The 19,711-nt window shown below is 53.7% G+C and overlaps 1 long non-coding RNA gene across 21 annotated transcripts in view; it reads left to right on the forward strand.

Annotated features, from left to right (window-relative positions):
- Positions 1–2,387: 2,387 nt before the first annotated feature.
- LOC132250978 (uncharacterized) overlaps positions 2,388–19,711 on the forward strand; it is a 41,569-nt gene continuing 24,245 nt past the window's right edge. For 11 of the 21 annotated variants that reach the window (XR_009462782.1, XR_009462772.1, XR_009462776.1 and 8 more), the window contains exons 1-5: positions 16,023–17,279; positions 17,434–17,523; positions 18,418–18,580; positions 18,667–18,762; positions 19,009–19,090. This is a non-coding gene — a long non-coding RNA (uncharacterized LOC132250978). The other 10 variants (XR_009462778.1, XR_009462781.1, XR_009462783.1 and 7 more) reach the window with 10 other exon arrangements.

Below are 19,711 nucleotides of genomic sequence, written 5' to 3' on the forward strand. Positions count from 1 at the left end.
GCTGTCTCCCCACACCACGGATTTGTGGCGCTGAGCAGCCGTAATACGCTGCTCAGCGTAAATGCCCAAGGCATTTTCCCTCCCTCTCAAGCTACACCCCCCTCAGGGCCAGTGCCCCTCACTCCCCTTTTCTGTGCTGATGCCGAAACCTGTCTAGAGAGCAGCTTGCAAGGCACCAAATTTTCATTTTTTAAGCAGAAAAAGAAATGAAAAAACCTGTTGTTGTTCAGGAAGCACCGCAGGGCATCAGTTCAACTTCAGGGGAGTTTGAGATGTTTGGAATACAGATTCTCACCTGTGCAGGAGGGAGGAGGAGGCTAACAACAGGTCGTCTCCACTTTGCAAAGGTCTTTTAAAACTTTCCTCTGTTCACGTCTAATGTTTATGTGTGGTTTGTGCTTTGTTTTTTAAATGGATATTCCGATACATGTCAAGCAGATTGGTGTCACTGGAAGTTTGGGAATGGGAGTGAATCCGTTTTCCCATGGACTTGGGAGATGCCAATGAGCTGGGGCCTGTGTCCCTGGAAAAAATACAACTCTGGAAGGGAAGAGCACTGCTCATCTCTTTCCCTGCCCACCTGGGAATGCCTCCTTGCCCTGTTTTGTTTCTTTTAAGCTGCTGTCTAGACCTATTTTAATTTACAAAGGTTCACAAAACCAAAAATCAGTTGGTGTTTTAAGCTGCTTTTTCCCACCTTTTCAGGAAGTAGTTACTCATCTTTGGTCTCACCTGGTATTGAAGGCTGGAGAAACAGATTATTATTGTACTTTCTCAGGCCATTGCTTGTGATGTAAATGCAGGCTTATTACTTGTTAACTGCTGTTGCAAAGAGCATGTTCATCTAACACAGGAGGTATATGGTCCCACTAGGGACCTCTTACTGGACTTGGTGCTGGCTACAGGGGATGACCTGGTAGGGAATCGACTGACACAAGGTAACCTAGGGGACAGTGACCATCCATTGATTGGATTCACTATCAGGCACAGGGTGGGAAAGATAACCAGTAGGGTAGGAGTGCTAGACTTCAGTGTGGTCAGGAGATTAGTTAGCGAGGCGCTGAAGGACAAGAGCACTGGTAAGATGGGAGTCCAGGAAGGGCAGTTGTTCCTAAAGGGATCAATCCTACAGGTGTAGGAGAATATGATCCCGTTGCACAGGAGAGGGGAAAAAGAGGCCAATAAACCCTCTTGGCTGAACAGCAAAATGCAGGAAAACCTAGGGGCAAAAAAGGGGCATATAGACAGTGGAAGCACGTGAGATTTACCAAGGTGGAGTATACCTACTTGGCCTGCACTTGCAGGGAGACAGTTAGAAAGGTGAAGCAGAAATGGAGCTTGGGCTGGCAACAAAAATTAAAAACAACTAAAAAGTGTTTCTTTAGGTGTATAAGGAGTAAAAAGAAGGTGCCATGGTAGCATAGGAACCCTACAGGACAAACTAGGGTAAATAGTGATAGGTGGGGTGAGCGGGGCAAGGTTGAGCTCTTCAGTGAGTTTTTTGCTTCTGTATTCCTGAACATGGATCAGTACAGATCTCCCAGTTGGATGCTAGACAGGCATAAAAGGGACACCAGCTCACCAAGTGTTTGTGCCAACTTGGTGAAGAGGCACTTGGAAAGACTGGGTGTGTTTAAGTCAGCAGACCCACGTGATCTTCATCCAAGGGTGCTGAAGGATTTGGCAGCATTATAGGAGAGCCCCGGCACAGCTGTTTGAGCACTCGTGGCACTCGGGTCAGGTCCCAGAGGGCTGGAAAAGGGCCAATGCGGTCCCTACCTTTAAGAAGGGAAAGGAGGATCCGGGTAACTAGACATCAGTTAGTCTCACTTCTATTCTGAGGAAAACGTTTGAAAACATGAAGGATCACATTTGTGGGAGTCCTGGAAGGTGGGGGGATGCTGAAGGGCAGTGAGCACATATTCATAGCAGGTAGATCCTGCCTGACTAACCTTGTTTCTTTTTATGACCAGGTCACAAAATGCTTAGACACAGGAATTGAGGTAGATGTCATCTACTTGCATTTTAAGAAGGCCTTCAATATGGTATCTCATTCTAATGTCATTAATAAACTGAGCCGCTGTCACGTAGATGATTACACGATCAGGTGGGTGGCAAAATGGCTCAGTGTCATACCCAGAGAATGGCGGTGGATGGGTTGGTATCGACCTGGAAAGATGTGGGCAGTGGAGTCTGACAAGGCTTGGTCCTTGGACCTGTGCTGTTTAATGTCTTCATCAGTCACTTGGATGAGAGCGTGGAAAGCACTCTGTCCAAATATGCAGATGATACCAAATTTATGGGTAACGTTAATATGCTAAAGCAGAGGTCCTCAAACTGTGGTCTCTGGACCAGCACTGGTCCGCAAGCTCCATGTAGGTGGTCCTCAGAAAGGTTGCAGAACAATTGAGAATCTCTGCATTTGGCCCTGCAGTTGATTAATTTTTTTTCTGGTGACGGAGATGAAGCGGTCCGCTGAGACCCTCGGCAATTTTCAAGCGGTCCACGCAAAACAAAGTTTGAGAGCCGGTGCACTAGAGGGTTGGGACCAAATCTGTGGGGACCTGGACAGGTTGGAAAAATGGGCAGACCAGAATAGGATGCAGTTGAACAAAGACAAGTGCAAAGTGCTGCACCTAGGGAGAAGGAATCACCGGCACGCTTACAGGCTGCGGGAGGGCTTTCTCAGCATCAGAGCAGCGGAAAGGGATCTCGGAGTCAGCGTTGATACCGAGATGAGCGTGAGTTGTCAACGTGACAAAGCGATTGGTAAAGCTAACTGCACTTTATCATGTGTTCGCAGGTGCAGGACAAACAGGTCTAGGGAGGTGATGCTTACCCTCTATGCAACATTGGTCAAGCTGCAGTCGGAGTACTCTGTCCGGTTTTGGACGCCACACTTCAAGAGGGATGTGGACAACCTTGTGAGGGTTCAGAGGAGGGCAAAAGTATATCTATTATAGAAAATAACATGCAGTATATTTAGTTACATCAATTGCCACACTGCTAGCTAAAGATAAACCTATGATATACCATATAGGGATCATTTATGTATGGTCCGTTAGCTCCTTTTAGGCCTTGTGCTTTGTTTAATTGTGTTTGATGGTTTCCTTTACTTGCTGCCCAAGTTAGTTGTCACAACTGTGAAGGTTCACGCTGCGGTTACTCAGAACAAAGGCTCGGCCCTTGTGCTTAACAGCATAAGTGCGGCTCAGCCTAGGCACCTTGAAAATGGCCGAGGCTGGCAGCAGGGTCATCTTATCGTTATCTGTTCTGGGGTTAACAGTGTGAGCATTTTACTTTGCGTGAAAGTGTCTGATGTGTGTCTGCCCTTTCTCACAGGCTAGTCCTTGCGCTCCTGTCCTTGGAACCAGCTTATCGGTGAGGAGGCGCAGCGTGACATTCGGCACCAAAAGGCCCGGAGTAGAAGGGCCCCCGACATCTGTCGCATCTGCAACGGGTCCCTGCGTGAGCTACTGAGAAACGAGCGTTTGGGGCCCGCACCGGTCTCTCGGAAACATCCGAGCCAGCCCTGGCAGCAGGCGCCTGCGCGTTCCTGCCTCGGACACGGTCAGGGAACGCAACGCGCCAGCAGTTGTCTCGGCTTCTGACCGGACGCACGCTCGCAAGCATCCAAAGCTAGCACCTCCAGCGGCTGCAGCTGTTGCTTCCCAACTACTAGGAGAGCCTTGCAAAAGCAATGGCCTGCCCGTGGGCCAGGCTGATACCAGTGGCTGAGACCCAGAGACTTGCTGTTGTACCTCCCGGTGTCTGGTTTAGGTGTCGAGCACTTGGAACTCTGGCAGCTTCAGCACATATTAACCTCTCGTCCTCCTGTGGCCAACACCACGGAGCCCGTGACCCTAATGTTTCTGTCAGCCTCTGTCTCACCCTTCCCCTGAAGGCCTCTCATGAAATCCCTTGTCCCATCATAGTCTGTAGGTTGGCTCCACCGGTATTTCCCAGCCGCACGTGGAGAGTTGCAAGGAAGGTGGGAAAGAGAGTTTTATGCCTCCGTACTCTTTACTTGTTTCAGCCTGAAGCTGTTTGTTTGTCTCAGGGCCTTTTTTTCCTCTCTCTCCTCCTCTGTCTGTGCTTCTGCTGCATAGCCACTCTGCCTCCTGTGTATGTAGAAAGGTCATGTAAGGGGGTGCACAGTTGCCCTTAAGAAGGACCAATTTTTCTATGGAGTTAAGCTGAAACTGCTGTACAGCGCATCTTGCAAAGTGCCTCCGGGTCTGCAGCGGTAGAAGGTGTATGGGGTAAGGCACAGAGGTGAGGGAATTGCACTGTGTTGCCCTCTGTGAGCTTCCTGGGAAACACTTGGGGCGGGGTGCGGTTCATGTAGGTGGCAGGGCAGTGCAACCATTTTTCTTCCATGCCCATGGGGTGTGGGTGCAGGTTTCCCCCTGGGTGACATAACACTGCCTGTGCAGGCCCAGTCACCTGAGCGTAGAGACAGGGGGGGACTTTATGGTATGGTTGGGTTTGAACTACAAAGGAGCAGGGACCAGGATGCACGGGTGTCAGAGATGTGTTCCAGACCAGGTGAGGGGTGCATGCAGGTCCGTGGCAGCGTCCTAGGGCAGGCCAGGGCACTGGGGGGTCCCTGTGCTTCTGGCTAGTGCGGGAGGAGCCTGGTGCTGGGGGTGCTCTGTGCTGCTGCCCACCAGCCCGTGCTTCTGGGATGCTTTGGTGCCCCTGACTCCCAGCCCGCAGCCTCTGCTTGTCTTGTGTTGCCCTCACTCCTGACCCGCAGCCTTGTCCCCATGGAAAAGATCAGTCCCAAATGCGACTCAGGTGGGTGAACAGGTGATCCAGGGCTGGGTTTGGTGGGGGAGCGGGGCAACGTGTCCCCTAAGTGCACGGTGGCATGCGGTTGTGTCCCTCACTGGTGCTGTGTGGGCTGGGGCTGTGGTCCCACTGTTCCTGAAAGCAACGGGTTGCACCTGCTGGGCTGCAGAGGCCCCGGGGCGAGGGCAGCAGGGAGGGAGCCCGAGTCTGCAGTGGGCAGCCTGCCCCTGCCCTGCACACAGGATTGTGGGCACGGGTTTCTGCTGCTCCTTGGGAATGCGCACAGCTGTGAGGAGCCCCCCACCCAGTCTGAGCCCGCAGCAGGCAGGCAGTGGGTGGGGGGAGCTGGGCTTTGGTCTGCTGCAGCAGCCGCTGTCTCCTGCCGGGCAGGGCGCCGTGGACACGGGTCCCTGGCCCCATAGTGCTGGCAGCTGGGGGCCCCCTCTGGTAGAGCTGAGGGCCAGGAGGTTGGGCGGAGTGGGGAGTTGAGGGGCTTTTCATTTTAATCAGGCATTTTGGTGTTTTTATTTGAGAATTAGTGGGGTTATTTATCAGAGATTTTGCTTTTTTTTTAATCTGGGAAAAGCAGGATGCCTCGTCGTTAGAGCAGCACGTGGGAGCCAGGGCCTGCAGCGTTATCAGGCGTGGGGTGGACACGCGGTTCCCGGTGTCAGTCAGAGCCCGGTGGGGGGCGGGCACGCTCCGCAGCAGCACCCGGGCTCCGGCGCTGCCGTGCGCTCTGGACACGAGGGGCAGCTCTGAGCCGGCACGTGTGGGGCCGTCTGCAAGGCTGGCTCGGGGCAGAGCAGACCGGGGTGCTGTGCGCGGCCCTCGGGGCTGTCAGGCAGCCGCTTGCCCAGCGGAGGCATCAGCGCTGCAGGCGGGATCCCCCATGGCCACGGGCAGGGCAGGGCAGGGCACGGGGGGGGGCGGGCGGGTGTTTTGTGCACGATGCCGCAGCTCGGCCCCTTCCTCCTCGAGCTGGTGCTGGCGGGACGCTGCTCCGCCCCGCTCCGCTTGGCCCTGGGCGCGCTGCTCGCCCCGCGCCCCCCGCACGGGGTCGGAGCCGCCGCTCTCCTGGGGCGCCTGGTGCAGCCTCGCCTCGCCCGGCCTCGTTGCGCGGCGGGGCAGCGCGGTGCGGGCGGGCAGGCCCCGGCGCCGGACGGACCCGGGGGAGGGGGTGGAAATGTGCCCGTGAGCAGTGGCGTGGAGCTGTGTGAGCACCGGGGGGTTTTCATGTTGCCTGTTTTGTGTGGGGGGCTTGGGAGACATTTTTTGTGGCAGTGTGATGATCTTTTTGGTGGGAAGTTGGTCCTTTAGTGTGGCGATTTGCAGGTGTTTTGTGGAAATGTGTGAAATATGGTGGTATTGGGAGAATTGTGTGAGGAGCTGGGACCTTCATTTTGAAATTGTGGAAATGTGATTGGGGGGAATTTGGTCATGGTGTGTGGTGATATAGTGCCTTGTTTGGAAATACTGCTATTTTGTGTGGAAACGTCATGGTTTGGGAACCTTGTGGAAATGTGTGTGGAAATCTGTTGATTTTGTGTGGAAGTGGTGTGGTAATTTTAGGGTGATTTGGGAACTTTGTGCGACTGGCGTGTTGTGGGACCTGTGGCAAACTGTATGGGGATTGGTTCACTGTATGGAAATACGGCTGTGTTGTGTGAGGGGAAATGGTCTGGGGATTTGGAAACCCTTTTTGCGGGCTCGTGTGTGGGCTTGTGGTGGTTTGCGTGTGGAAAACCAGACATCCTTTGTGGTGAGTTGGAGGCGTTTTTGTGGCAATGTTTGGAGATGTTCTGTGATGTTGGGAGAAGTCTGTGGGGATTTGGGACGTTTATTGGGGGAGTGTGTGGAAGTGTTAAAATGTTGTGAGAAACTGGTGATGGTGTGTGGTACTAAAGGACGTTGTTTCTTGGAAAATGTGATTTTTTGTGTGGAAAACCAGTGATTTATGAACTCTGTGGAGATGTCTGTGGAAATGTGGTGATTATGCCAGTGAGAAGTGGTGTGGTAGTTTTAGGGTAATTTGGGAACTGTTTGTGTAACTGATGTTCGTGGGAGCTGTGGAAATGTGCGTGCATGGGAATATGGTTATGTTGTGTGGGGGAAACGGTGTGGGGATTTGGAAACCTTTTTTGAGGGCATGTGGTGACTTTTGTGTGGAAAACAGTTTGTTCTGTGTGGTGATTTGAGAACCTCCTTTTTATCTGGAAGTGCTGATTTGTTTGGTGGGAGGCGAGTCATTTTGTGGTAATTTGGTGATGCGTTGGTGGAAAGGTGTGGGGAAACGTGTGGGAGAATTCTGTGTGGACTGGGGAGCGTGTCTGTGGAAATGTGCTTTTTTGTGGAAGATGTGATGGTATGTGGTGAAAAAGGATTTGTTTTGGAAATGTGATTTTTTTTTTTTTTTTTTGCGTGGAAAACTGGTAATCTGGCAGGTGTATGTGGAAATGTGAGTGGAAATAGCTGGTGATTTTTTTGTGTGTGTGGAAAATGGTCTGGTAATATTAGGGTGATTTAGGAACCGTTTTTGTGGAACTTGTGTGTTGTGGGACGTGTGGAATAGTTTGTGGTGACTGGGTAAGTGTGGAAATATGCTTGTGTTGTGTGAGGGAAATGGTGGGCAGGGGTTGGAAAAATTTCTGTGGGCATGTGTGTGCCTGTGTTTGGACACGTGGTGGTTTCCATGTCGAAAACTGGCCCTGATTTGAAAACCCTTTTTCTGGCAGTGTGGTAGGGTGTTGGGTTTTTTTGAGTGGGAGTTTGGTCATTTTGTGTGGCGATATGGAAGTTTTTTTGTAGAAACGTTTGGGGAAATATGGTGGTTTTGGGAGAGTTCTGTGGTGCTTTGGGAACTTTTTCCTGGAAATGTTTGGAAATGTGATTTTTGTTGTGGAATTTAGGACCTAGAGGTATACAGGACATTTGTTTGGGACTATAGGGGTTTTGCGTGGAAATATGATGATTTAATTTTTAGAAAATGGTGTGGTAACTTTAGGGTGATTTGGGAACTGTTTTGTGCGACCTGTGGAAAATTGTGTGGCGATGGGGTAAGCATATGGAAATATGGGTATGTTGTATGAGGGAAAATGCATGGTGATTTGGAAACCTTTTTTGTAGTAGTGCGTGTAGAAAAGTGTGATTTTGTGTGTGTGTGTGGTCATTTGATAAGTCTGAACGGGAATGTGCTGGGCTGGCCCACGGGGGTCATTTCATCCGCTGCGGTGCGTTTAACGGTGCATGTCTTCTCACTAATGAAACGGTCTAACGTGGGTCTTCCCTTTCTTTCCAACTGCTCCTTGTGCACCTATTCATGGGAGCAGTGTCAGCGAGGAGCTGCAGCGTGAAAGAAGTGGGACTTGGAAATATCCAAGGGACCACGGGTAACAGGTGAGTGTGTTTCTGCCTTAAACACTCTGATGGGGCAAAATGCACCCGCAGCTGCTTATGCTTCTGCCTGGAGGTGCATCATCTGCGTGTCACTCCCCATTTATGGGGGCCTCAATTCACCTCCTCCCGCCACACCTGATTTACATGTGGGGACCCACTCTCCAGCCTGTGGGCAGGCATGTACCTGTGTACATGGTCACATGCACATAGCACCCCTTTGTGACCCCTCCTCCTGTTCCCCTGAGCACCTTGCAGGATGGAAGTCTGGCAGCCTGCAAGGAGAAACCCACCATTGGTCATGCTGTTCCCCTTTAGAGGTGAAAATCTGGATTTTTCTCATTTAAAGGAGAAAATCTGGGGGGCTGGGTATCAGCAAATAAAAACCTAGGTTTCCTGACTAGCCCAGGGATTGACGCGACACTCGGTTCGAGGAGTGACGGAAAGGCTTTATTTACTACAAGTATTTAAGATCAAGTCAGGCAAATCCAAACCAAATCAAAGTCCAGTAATTAGCTGTAAGGTGATGATTTCTTGCCAAACAGGTGACAAAGAGGCGGTCTGTTTCCCTTCACCTTGTAGAGTAAGTTGGGCGCGTCGGCAAGCCGTGTCAGAGAGATTTTTCACTCCTGAAGCGTGCGTGTGCTGTGTGCTGTTTTACTTTTTATCCCCTTACTTTAGCATCTTCAAAGCATTCTTTTAGTTGTGTAAATTAAGATGGAGTCCCAAACGGTAACCGACAGGAAAAACCTGCCAAGTACCGGTTATCAGAAATTTCTAACGCGAACGAGTTAGCTTCTTCGGTAACGAGAGGTTATTCAGTTTGGAACGTATCGAGAAACCGTTTAACTGCTAGGAAAAACATACTAAATCAGGAGGAGACATCTATTACATATGGAGAATGTGTTTCAGCATATAAACGCGACTTAGTCGGAAAAGAGATATTTATCGTGCTAATTAATTGAGGATAGACGCTTCATACCGTTACACACCAGACAACTAAGAGTCTGTGTGAAATCATCCTGAATATAGCCCGATAAGATGGAAGAGACTTCATAATTCTTTCTTAGGTGGCCTGGCCATGAAATTGCATTGTCTTGCGTTATGCAGTTAGCGTTATTATTCAGTATTTTAACTTTTGTGAGTAGGGCCAAGCTTTACATGATTTTCAGAGTCGTTACTGGGTCGGGGTCCTTAAGGTGACATACTGGGTTTTACTGCATTTTTCCCTGGTGAATGCAAAACCCCGGTCCCTGCCAATTACCCTTTTTGTACGTGAAGTGAAGACGCTATGACATTTGCCAGTGATGCTGTTAGCGTATAAAGGATTACAACCCTCCAAATGGGATAAAGCAGCTAGAGACAGGGCTAGAATATGCACTTTTATTGATCACACCTCGAGGCATAAGAATAAACCCTTTGTGCTATGCCTACCTAGTGACTTGTCACACCACAATACAGATTGTCCAGTCTACCGGCTGGGGGAGATGCAGGAGGGAGGAGGAGGCTAACAGGAGGTTGTCTCCACTTTGCAAAGGTCTTTGTAGTTTCCCTTTGTTTAAACCTAATTTTTACGTGGGCTTTTTAAATAGATAGTTTGACGGGCGTCACGTAGACTCGTTTTGCTGAAACTTTGGGAACGGGACCGAACCCATTTTCCTGTGCGCTTGGACCTGCCGATGGCTGGGGCCCGTGTCCTTGGGGAAACTCCGAGTCTGGAAGGGAGGAAGACTGCTCATCTCTCTCCCTGCCTGCCTGGGAACGCTCCTTGCCTTGTGTTTGTTAGACTCTGCCATTTAGACCTATTTTAACTTGTAACAGGGTCACAAGACCAAATGCCAGTTGCTGCTCGTAGCTGCTGTTTCCCATCGTTCCAGAAAGCAGCTACTCGCTCTTGGTCTTGTCTGGTATTAAAGTCTTGAGAAACAGAATTTTATTCCACTTTTTTTGGCCGTTCCTTGGGATGTAAGTGTAGGCTCACGGCCTATTCCTTGTATGCCAGCTTAAGCACGTGTCATTCTTAAGTTAGGCTTCTGGTAGGTGTGTAGTCTGCAATACTGAGCGTGGTCTGTCAGGCCCTGACCATATTTTCAGTTTACACCGAGGGGAATCTGCCCATAGCCTTCCTTCCCCTTTCTCATCACCATCTTCGTAACATCCCTGCCTCTTTACTTGTTGCTCATTTCAGGAGCTGTTGTGTGCCAGTGCTTCTGTTCCCTGGTGCTTTCCCCGGGTACCCACCCTGTCTCCTGTACGTGGTGGAGGACCGGTTTAAGGAGTTGCATGGAGGGCCTCACAGAAGTCCTCTGTGGTCACGGGTTTACAATGAAGACTTGCAGCTGTGTAGCTATTTCTGGGGTGTGCCGCGTGTGAGCCGCAGCTGTCAGAGGAACGCTTTGGAGATGTCGCTCACAAAGGGAAGCAAAATTGTTCTGCTCCCCACTACTGAGCTTTACAGGGTGATACCTGTGAGACATCACATCCCCTGTCCAAACCTGAGCCATCTGAGCAGGGGAAGTGGCATGGCAGGGGGGCCAAGATACCTGGTTGACAGCCCAGACTGCAAGTTGAAGGCTGCAATGGAAGCGCTCAGAGTGTGGCCTGTCAGATTCCAACAAAATCTGTCAAGTCTCACATGTAGCTTATCACAAGGACACGAAAAAGAAAAGGACGTGAGCAGGGCCCCATGTTAGAGTCTTAGTGCATTGGTCAGCGATTGGGGGTGAGGGGGTGCATGTCCCTCCTTCACTGCTTGTGTGTTGACTGTCATTGTTAAAGGACCAGGGTTGGGGGCGGGGGCATTCTTGGCTGCTTGGCCAAGTGCCTGGGGGAAGAGGTAGGAGGGAGGGGGAGGTTCAGCAGCCCCGGACTGGCCAGGTCTCCCCCTGCCTCCCACAGGGCTGCGCTACCTAATACTGGCAGTGACTCTGCCTGGAGCAGTTGGCAGGCCCTTGTAAGCAGCCTGCACTGCTTGGGAGATGTGGGCTGTGACACCTTGGTTTTCTGGACTGTGGTAAGAAAGCAAACAGCCTTGTAGTACAGGCTTCAGTTGTGGGACTGCACCCTGTTGTTGAGACCCCCCCAGGGGCTTATTTCTTGTATGTCCATGCAGGATAGTTGGAGGGGCAGGGAATGGAAGGAAGAGGCATGGATGAGCCCTGCATCTTTTGTTCAGCATATTTCTGTAAGTAATGTTAGTACTACTAATATTATCCCTGTTCTGATTCTTACTATTACTATTATTTGTTTTCCCATGTACTTTGCCAACAAAGCACCTGCCAGGTCCAGTAAGAAAAGGAAGTTTCCAAACAGGTGACAGAAGGAAACCAAATGATTTAAGTATGCAACTGGTGGTGGTGGCGGCAGTGTTGTTGGGAAGGTTCAGGAACCATGGGGGAGGCAAGATTTTTTGTTACGTCTTGTGTGGCAACAACAGCACGGTTTGGACGGACAGAAGCAAGGTTTTAGGCATCCCAGTCCCCTTTTTCAGTCCTGGTTCCTTCCCAGCATCCTGAGGAAAGGTACTGTCATACCCCAAAGGTTGCCTGTATCTATGCCCATCTTACAGTTGGTCTGGTAAAACAGGGGTCAAAAAACCTATGGCCTGTGGTTTGGATCCAGCCTGTGAAGAAACTGGTTCTAGCCTGTAGCAGTTCAACCAAGGAGCAGCACACTCCCATGGTGACAGCAGCAGGGACATCCCCAGCAGCCTGTTGCCACTGTGTTCAGTTTGTTCTTTGTGCTGCAGCAGAAGCAGCCTCCCCAGGGTCCCGGCCCCTGCCTTTTTCTTTTGAGTCCCTTCACAGCCTGTGGAGATTGCTGGGGAGCAACCTGTCCCGTCGGCAACGGTGTACAACGGCAAAAGAACGGCCCTTCCCTGCAAGGAAAGATTGCACCTAACTCCAAGCGAGCAGAGCAGAGCAGAGCATGGACACAGAGCGAGATGCTCATCTGTAGGGTAGTCTGGCCTTGCCGTTGCTAGGAGTACCCAAGTAGGGAGGTGTTGGAATCATTTCTCAGCTTTTTCCCTAGATCGCTCTAAGATGAGAGGGGAACGCTAAGCACACTTGGGTTCGTGCATGCTCCTCATCATTTTCAGAAGCGGACGGCAGGAGAAAGTTTGTGGTCAGCGATAGCAGCACAAGGCCATGCAACCAGGCTGGGGAACATGGGGCTCTTTCCTAAACCAGGAGTGGCAGGACTTGCACAGCTTTGCCAGGTGAATGCTGTGCCTGAGTCCTATATGTTGCTTACCTTGGCTCTTGCTGCCCTCTTCCTCCCTCCCTCCCTGAGCACAGGTACAGCCTCAAGCCCCTCTCACTGCTACCTGGCCAACTTTTAAAGCGGTGATTCTAGCCCTTTTTCACTCTAGGACCCCCCACCATCCTGGTCCGTGATTCAGAGAGTCTCTCCCTCCCTCCCTCCTGTTCCTTTACCCTGCCCCCAGGCAGCCTCGCAGCGTTTCTCTCTACCTTGCTGTGACCCTTTCAAATCTTGCAGAGGAACCTCTCTGCTCCCTTTGGCTGGTGGTGTAGATAACAGGGAGGAAGGTAGGGAGCCTCTTCCTGTCCTCCCGTCTTGGAGGCACAGTGAGCAGAGCTAGGGTATAAAGATGGACGTGGGCCCCGTGCAGCGAGCGGAGGCTGCTTCAGCACTGGACCTGAGGACGAGGACTGAGCTGAGCACAGTTGCGTTCTTGTTGCCTGGGCAAATGGGAAAGGTTGTGCCTGCTGAGAAGGGTCCGGTGGACACCCTGGCCTGTTCTCCACGCTTTTTCTGTGGGTGGAGCGGGTGGGTCGTCCTACAGGCAGTTGGGTCAAGGACAGGCTCTGGCATGGCACTGCTGAAAGCACTTTGGCAAAGTTGAGGCTCAGCAAGGCCTCCCCATACTGCTGCTTGCTTCCTTAGTGTCACAATACTGTTTTGGTTTCTGAGTTTCCCCCATTTCGTGTTCTAACAGCTCGCTGCCGCCGGGCCTCGGCCAAGGAGACTGCGGCCAGTCTGCGCTCAGAACCTCGCAGGCCGACGCAGGCACAGAAATGACGCAGCTATGGCTCCCTTTATGATTACCCTTGAAATGCAAAAGGCAGGTCCTACTACAGTGGCCACCCAGGCAGCTAAGAGGCAGGAGCCCAAGCTGCAGCCTGAGCTTGCCTGTCATACCCCAAAGGTCCCCCACGCAGTAGTGCAGCACCACGCACGTTCTCCCCTGCGGCGTGGGAGGTGGTGGGTCTGACTGGCAGCAGGACTGGAATTGGTGCAGTTTCTCTCGCCTTTGCCTTCCAGTTCGCCCCATCCTGCAGACACCGGAAGCAAAGGTCTGGGGTGGGAGCCAGGTGCCAACACCTGGGGGTTGGGTTTAAAGCCGTCTGCCAGGTAGTGGGGTGTGGGCCAGGTGCTCTTTCTTGGCTGAGGGGGTTAGGTGCCTCACCCGCTGAGGTTTTGGGGGCTATGGCATTAGAGCCAAGCCGGGGTCGGGACAGGTGCTGGAAACAAGTGCTTGTCGCACATGGCCACGGAACAAGACTGGGCGCAGCTCTGCAAGACAAGGCGGCACCTGCTGCGGTGATGCCTGATGCCCGCTAGCGGTTCCTCACAGGTAGGACCTGCCTGGGGCCTGCGCAGCCCGGCAGCTGCGGGACCGCGTACCTGCCTGCGGCTGGGGTGCGCCGAGAGCCGCAGCGGCCCCTGCCTGCTGCTGAGGACGCCGCTGGCGGACGGGGAGGGCAGAGTCTGTAGTACCGGTCCCTCCGCCCGCACCGGGGGCAGAGCTAGACCCAGCGCGCACTGCTCTGCGGTCGGGCGGGGGGCGGTTGGGTCCCGGGAGCTTTTCCTGGGGGCCTGGGCGGGATCCGCCGGGCCGCCCTCGGGTCCCGGCGCGGCAGCGGGAAGCCGAGGTGCGGCTGGTGCCGCCGGGGCGGGGCAGGGCAGCGCTGGGCGGTCGCGGCCACGGGGCCCGGTTTGTGCGGCGGAGCCCGGCGGCCCGTGCGGAGCTGTCTCCCTGCGCGCCCGGGGCTCTCGTCCCGTGAAAAGCCGAGCGCGGGCTGGCGCGGCACGTGACTGGAAGGGGCGCTGGAGGCAGGAGTAGTGTCCGCTGCGCTGGAGCCGGGGCCGGGGAAGGAGCCGTGCTGCTGGGAGCGCCTGGCGCGGGGCCGCCTGTGCGGGCTGGGCGTGCCCGGTCCCCCGCGCCGGGGCGGCGCTGCCCCGCGTCCCCGCGCTTTGTCTGTCCCCGTTTTCGTGTTGTTAAACCGCCGTTTTCTCTGCACTGCTCCCAGCCGGGCGGGCGCGCTGCTCCGTGGGGTGCTGTCCCTCGGGGGCCTGGGGCCCTGCTTTGCTGGGGCCGGGGGTGTTTTGGGAGCCGTTGGCTGAGACCTGCCCTCGGTCCGAGTCCTGGCCTGGGAGTGCTGTTAATTGCCCGCGTTAATTGCCTCGAGTCGGGGCGGGTCTTTCCGCCGCGGTGTCTGGTCTCCGAGGAGAAGGGGGCCGCGGGGCCTGGGTGCGAGGAGTGTCCCCTGTGCCGGCTGGGCCTTCCCCTGGGCGCCGGCCCCTGTGTGCCCTGGGCCGTGACCCGAGGTGCCCCAGGCGCACCTGGCCTGTCCTGCCTGGGGCCCGGGGGGCGGGCGCGGGAGGCTTGACCCTGCGGGTGCTGGGAGCCAGCTGCGGCCGGCTGGTGTCGGGGCCTGGCAGAAATGCGACTCGTGCGGGGTGGGGGCGAGCGGTCCCGCTGTGGGGCGGCGTCCTGAGCTCTGCGCCCGCAGGCCGCGGTTTTGCAGCAGGGGCCTGCGGTGCCCGGGGCTGCTTCTGCCTGTGGCCCTGGAGAGCGTCTGCCCTTGTGTGTTAGCCGCTCCTAAACTCCTTTGTGCTGTGCTGGGTTGACTGCTGTGTTTAATGCTAGTTTACTAGCTGCAGCCCCCAAAACGCTAGGAATTACATTTTTATTCCAAAAGTATTTATTGAAGTCCAGGATTTTTAGTTACCCTTTGAGTGCATACTTTAACGCAGCGTCAGCAATTATTTCAGGTGCAGGGCCACTCACCAAGTGCTGGCACCTGTTGCAGCCCTGCCCCTGGCGCGGTGCCCTGCCCCTTGGTTGCTCTCCTGTGGCTGCGAGTCCTATCCTGTAACCCTGACCTTTGCCACTGGAAGTGCCTCTCTTTGCTCCCTGGAAACACTCCTTTCAGGAAGGGGTTTTGGCATCTCAGAAGCAGAAAAATACCGAGTTATATTCTAAAAAGAGAACATCTACAACGACGACTAATTTTATTTAAAAAAAAAAAAAAAGCAGTAATTTGATTTCAAGAGTCACTCTTGTGCTCCCGGGGCACTGGAAACCCATCCACCCTGAGCTTCTCTGAGCGCAGCCAGGCTTCCAGAAACCGGTGCACCATTGGATCCAGCAGGTGCAGCCTGTGAACTGGGGCTGCAGCCATGCAGCTAGCACCCTGCCTGGGCAGCCTTGAGGGAAACAGCTGCTGTGGAGGGAAGCACCCGCCCCCTGCAACTCGGGGGCTGTGCAATGCCCAGCAGCTCGTATTGGCAGGCTCTGCTGAGGGGTGTGGTGGGGGGAAGCAGCGAGGGGCCTGATCTCCCTTCTTCCCCCTCCCCCAGCCTGAGTGCAGGCTCCAGAGCACTCTGGTTGTTTCGTTACGCATTGGGATTAGCTGCCGAGATAACCCATCGGAGCGCTCTGGAGAGACGGAATAAGCCTCTGGAAAGGGAAAACTTATAGAGGGGATGACTGGTTCCTATGGAGGGGGTGCGGGGTGGAATAGAGCTGCTTCTGTCCCTCTTTGGGTGGGAGTTGTTCTGCCCTCGGTGCTGTGAGGACTGTAAGTGGAGTTGCTTGTAAGGTTTTTTTGGTTGTGGTGGGGTTGGTTGGCCTTTCTGCCAAAGTTTCTAGGGTCTGAGAAGCAAGTGTAATGAAGAGACCTAGAGCTGATGAGTCATGGAGGGTAGAGGAGGGAGCAAGAGGCTGGGTTTGTGCTTCTGGATTCCCTGTGGTGAGGCCTCTGCCCCTGTGTCCTTAGCTGCCTTGGAGCGGGACATGGTCACAGCCCAGGGGAGGTGCAAGCTTCCTTGGATCGGTGTGGGGTTGTCTTTGATTTGTCAGTTTGTTGAAAGGTACAGGGATGGCTTCTGGGAGCTTGGAGACACTGGGTGGTGGGGCCTGGATGTGTGTGTATGCTGTTTGGGAGGGATTTCAGTCTGGTCTTGATTGACCCTGTGGGCTTCATGGCTTGTTTTGTCTTTCAGGATCCTGGCTGTTGTGGAGAGACTTTGGGTTGGAGATGGATGCAAAGAAGTGGAGGCGTGCCATGGTGATGGAGGATAGAGCAGGAGGAGTAGCGTGATGGAAGGTGGACTTACCTCAAGCGGGGGTGGTGTTTTGAGTGGGGGTGTCTGGGTGGGCCGGGAAGTCCCTGCTCTGGGTTGGTGTCCTGAGCTGCACGCTCCCAGGGCAGGGCTACTCAAGCGGAGGGCCATGGCACCCAGGAGTGCCTCTGAGATGAGTGGTGTATGGCTGGGCTGGCTTGGCCCAGAGTTGCTCTGAGTCTGTGCAAAGATCTCCAGGTTGCGGTGGGACAGAGGATTGGGTCTCTGCCTGGCTGTACCTGTTGCCACATGCCTCCTTTCAGTGCTGGGAATTGCATTTATGTCTCATCTCTCTGGGTGTGTCACTGGTGTCTGTCTTTGTACTTCTGTTCTTAAAAATCACTGCAGCACTTGTTACTTTGTTCTTCCCAGGACTGAAAGGAGGGTTGTGTTTGCATGTAAATTGATCCCCTCACTTGGGAGGGGTGTAGCTGCAGCCCCCTGCGGTTTGTTAGTGGGGCCAGTGCAAGCTGCTGTTGTACCCCTGGTTGGGAGGGAGGGGGTGCTGTCCCGTTGGTGCTGTGAGACCTGCGCATAGCGCTGCAAGTGTTAATTGCTGTTGTTCATTTTTGGTGGTGTGGACATGTTTGGCAAGATGACCAAAGTCTGATCCTGAGTGGAGAAGAGCTGAGGAAGAGGTGAAGAGCCCTGGAGCTGGTATGGCGTGGAAGGAGTTGGAGACGGCCTGAAGCCATGCTCACGTGATCACCTGGAGCGAGGTATTTGCTTCTTGTGGGTTGCAGCTCTGGATGGAGAGATCCTGCAGTTGGTAAGGGGTTGCTTGGAGCAGTGTGGGGCTAACTGCTAGACTCAGACATTCGTGCTTTGCCCTTTGATGTTTTTCATGCTGAGGCTTTTCTTTTGCGTCCTCAGCAGGTGCCTGCATCGTATCTGGGAAAGGGATAGCAAGCATGAGGACTGATGGCGCACAAGGACTGAAGGCGCAGCGTGATGCCAGGTGTGGTGAGTGCTGGCTCTCGGGGCTGAGGCTTTCCCCTGCTGTCTGCCTACCCTGTGCGTGCCCATAGCAGTGTGTTGAGGTGCTCCCTTGGCTGGATGTGTGGGGTGGCGATTCTCCCGGTGGTTCCCTTTGACTGTGTTTTGTTCTTCCACTTGGGGTGAATACCTGTTCTCTGTATTCCAGGGTCCTGGTGTGCGTCGAAGGAAAGGGTGAGGGGGCATGGGGACCGGAGCCAGAGGATCAGGATGCTAGAAGGTGTTTTGTGTTTGGGATGGCGGGTATCTGGGTCTGGTGGGAAGGCTCAGGCAGGGTGTTGTGGGGATTGAAGTCCCCCTCCTGTCTTGTGGTGGCATGCTCTGGCCAGGGGATCCCTCATCTGGCTCTACATGAGGCTTGAGCATCTGTGCCTGTTCCTGCTACTAGCTGTTTTGGCTCCAGGAGCTGGGTTTGGTCTGACATTTAGGTGCTGGTGTCTGGCCTTGCCCAGGGTTTGCTGCTGTAGAAGATGGTGCACGTCTCTGCCTAGCTGTTTGTCTTGCCACAGGCTCTCCCACTGGTGCCGGGAACGGCTTGTCTTGTGTCCATGTGCCTTTCTATTTGTATTGTCTTCCAAGTCGCTGCAGCGTTTCTCTGCTTTTCCCAGAACTAGCAGGAGACCTGTGATTGCATGTCTAAATTGCTTCCTGTGCTTGCTGTGGGAAATCCCTAGGAGGACTCTGCCTGCACCCTTGCAGCTATGGGGGGGGGGGGGGGGTGTTAAAAAAAAAAAAAAAAAAGGAAAAGAAAGGGTGCCCATGGGGTCTTGGCAGGGTGGGGCCACTGTCCCCAGCCCGGTGAGGCCTCTGAGTTGCTGATAGTGGCAATTTCCTTTTCTTTGTCTCTGTATGTGTGTGGAGGAGCCATCTTCTGAAGGCTTGAGGGCTGTGGAGCAGACTCTGTGAAGATGAAGTGAAGAGTCCCAGAGATGGTGCAGGAGGAAACGGGCAGCCCTGTTGTGACTTCCTGATTTGCGTGGTGTGAGGCCTCTTCCCCTGTGGCATCACCTGGCTGGAGTCTGGGGTGGGTCTGAGCTGTCTTGCAACAGTGTGATGCGTTTGTCTTCCTGCCTGACCACTTCTTCCACACTTGTTCTTTCATGTTTCTAGGAGGTTTTGTGTGTGTAGCTTTGCAGGTGGTGCGTCTCCGCTCCCACTTCTTGCTGTGAGGATGCCTGGATAAGCAGCAGCATGATTGTGGCTGGGGTGAGTAGTGCCTGTTGGAGGTGACGGCTCTCCTGCGGTGGCTGTCCCCTGTGTAGGTTAGCTGAGTCCTTGATTGCTTGTAAATATGCACCTCAGGCTGGCCACAGGCATGCCTTTGTGAGCGGAGTTAGTGGATAGGGGGGCTGGATGTATGCTGGGGGTTTGGAGAGGGGAACGTCCCTTATCTCTGAGTCGGTGCCCTTGCATTCCCTCGGTGGGCTGATGAGGTTTTTGTTTTTTTTCCAGTGGCCTCAATGTTGTGGGGGAGAGGAATAGAAGCGAGGCTTCTGCGGTGGTGGTAGAAGATGGAGGAACTGGATCCCGAAAGGTGGGCTGGGTTAAAGTGGGAGGCTGGGTTGCGTTTTCCCTGGTCGTGTTTGGGTGGGGAAGGAAACGCCTTGTGCGTGATGGGGTCTGGAGCTGCGTGCTGTCTGGGAAGTGATGCTGAAGCAGGGACTTGTGGCCCTTAGGGATGCTGCAGAGCAGGGGGTGTAAGCCTGAATTGGGTTTAGTTTGGTGGTGAGACCTGACTCCTTGTAAAGGCTGGAAATTGTCCTTGAGTATATTAGGGGTTTCAGTGTTTGCCCCTGGCTTCTGGGTGCAGGTGACAGCATTGGATGTGCTGGGACAGAGGAGCGGGTGCGTGCGTGTCCGCCTCTGCCTGGCTGTTGCTGCTGCCACTGGTCTCCCTTCAGTTCTGGGAATTGCACACTGTCCTATGTCTCTGGGTGTGTCACTGGTGTTTCTTTCTACTTTGATATCTAAAATCACAGCAGCACTTCTTCTTTCTTTCTTTGCTCTTCCCAGAGCTGGAAGGATAGGTGTGTTTGCAACTGAATTGATCCCCTCATTTGGGTGGGCTTTGACTGCACCCTGTGTGCCTCACGTGCGAGTGGGGGTGGTATGCTTTGGGTGTCCTAGGCTGCTGGGGGTGGGGGGCGTTGTCTCT

This window comes from Alligator mississippiensis, chromosome 5 (genome assembly GCF_030867095.1).
Source record: "Alligator mississippiensis isolate rAllMis1 chromosome 5, rAllMis1, whole genome shotgun sequence".
Classification (NCBI taxonomy): Eukaryota; Metazoa; Chordata; order Crocodylia; family Alligatoridae; genus Alligator; species Alligator mississippiensis.